The sequence below is a fragment of the Cicer arietinum genome, chromosome 6, assembly GCF_000331145.2.
Source record: "Cicer arietinum cultivar CDC Frontier isolate Library 1 chromosome 6, Cicar.CDCFrontier_v2.0, whole genome shotgun sequence".
Taxonomy (NCBI): Eukaryota; Viridiplantae; Streptophyta; class Magnoliopsida; order Fabales; family Fabaceae; genus Cicer; species Cicer arietinum.
Window position 1 is genome coordinate 53,583,826 of NC_021165.2, and position 2,274 is coordinate 53,586,099.

The window sequence follows — 2,274 nt, forward strand, 5'->3', positions numbered from 1 at the left end:
ATCTGATTTATTTTTTGGCTTAATAAATCAATTACTTGTATCACTTTCGCACTCGAATCTCTGATGTTGTTTAATATTTATCCCAAAACAATACAAAATCCAGATGGTGTTTTTATTTAATGAATACAAAGAGTTGTCATTTTATTCTATAAATTGAGAGAGAAAAAACCAGAGAAGGGGAGGAGATTTTGAGCAGCTTTGAGTACCAAAGAAAAATAGAAAACTAGAGAGAAATATAGTGTATCACCGTCATCCTACTTCACACAACCGTGTGCACCACCACCATCTCACCATCTTTGTCTTCAATACCTGAATAGACATGTATTTTCTCATTCACCCACTCTTCAAACTTTATATTTAACACTAGAGATGATTTATTTGAAAGATAAAATCTTGTTTGTGTTTGTGTATATGAATGGTGGTGAGATAATTTGTGTAGTGATTTGGGTGACATAATTTCTATTGTGTTTGCAAAGTTTAAATTTGTTTAGTTTTCTATCCTATTTGAGTTAAGCCTTTTACTTTATGTCTTTACCTTCTCTTGTGCTGAAACACGCTCTGTTTGCTGATGCCAATCTGTTGTCAGCTTGATGTGTGCTAGGTTGCTTTTGTGTCAGTTTGTTAAGTGTTTGCTTGTAGCATATTGTTTATACGTGTACTTTTTCTATTAAATAGTAATTATGGCATGTTAATAATTCTATTTCTATTTAATATAAATAATGATGAAGGTAATTAATTAGTAATAAACATGATTTATTTTATTTATGAGTGATATCAATCTGCTATTTAATATTAAAACGAGTTATGTTTTCATCATTTGTTTCATTAAAAAGTATTTTTGAAAGAGTTTACAATTTGTATATAGTATTTTTTTTCTATTATTAAAGTGTGTTTTTTATTTATTTAATAGATCACAATATAAGTCCATACTTTTTTTACCGTTTATTTTGTTTTTGTGTGAGTGTTTATTATTGACCTTATTTCGTAAAATTATTTAAATTTATTTAATTTTTAACATCAATTTTTTTATTTTATTTTATTTTTTTACAAAAAATAAAAGCAAAGATAAAACTATAATCAAATATTAAAAGGGTAATTAGATGTGACATCTTTTTTAATCTTTGAGTTATTAGAACACAAATTGTGACAACTTGGTGGTACTAAATCTCATCTTCACAAATAAATTAATAAGCAAATTAATCATAAAATTATTAAAAGTTAACTAAAAATGGCATATTTTAATACCTGAGTTGCATAATACAAGTTATATATTTTGATAGCTTTAAAATTTATTTTTATAAATAAATAGATTTAAAATCAACTTTTTAAAATTTAATTAATTAGATCTTTTTTTTTTTTTAATCTTGGAGTTGTTAAGACACAATTTAAACTATTTGTTAGTTTTGAAACTCAATTTAAAAATAAAAAAATAATAAAGAATATTCTTAAGAGAATTAAATTAGATGTGACATCTTTTTTACTCCTTGAGTTTTCAGACACGAGTTGTACAATTAATTATAGGTAACCGTATTTTAACGAATATCGTAGGGTGCTAATACCTTCCCTATGCATAACCGACTCCCGAACTCAGAATCTGGTTTCAAAGATCAGTTTTATATTTTTTTCTATTTTTAAGGGTTTTCCAATATTTTCCCTATTTTAAAATAAATTTTGGTGGCGACTCCATTGAATTCGATGAAAACTCGAAATTTTAGCCCGCGACAATGGAAAAGTTAAATTATTTTCTTGGACTCCACATAAAGCAACTCAAAAATGGCATCTTCATAAATCAAACAAAATATTGCAAGGAATTGTTAAAAAAGTTTGAGATAGAAAACAGCAAAGAAAGTGCAACTCATATGGGATTCAAAACCTATGTAGATAAAGATGAATTTGGTATTTCAGTAGACATATCAAAGTATCGAGGTATGATTGGGTCTCTTTTATATCTAACAGCCAACCAACCAAATATTATTTTTAGTGTCTGCTTGTGTGCAAGATTTCAGGCAGATCCTAAAGAATCACATCTTGTAGCAGTAAAGAGAATTATGAAATATTTGAAAGGAACAACCAATGTTGGCTTATGCTATCCAAAAGGTAGCATATGTAGTCTAGATGGTTATTCTGATTCTGACTACGTAGGATGCAAAACGGATCGAAAAAGCACAAGCGGCACTTGTCATATATTAGGTAATGCATTAGTATCATGGTCCTGTAAAAAGCAAGCTTGTGTGACCCTAAGCACTGTTGAAGTAGAATACATAGCAGCAGGAA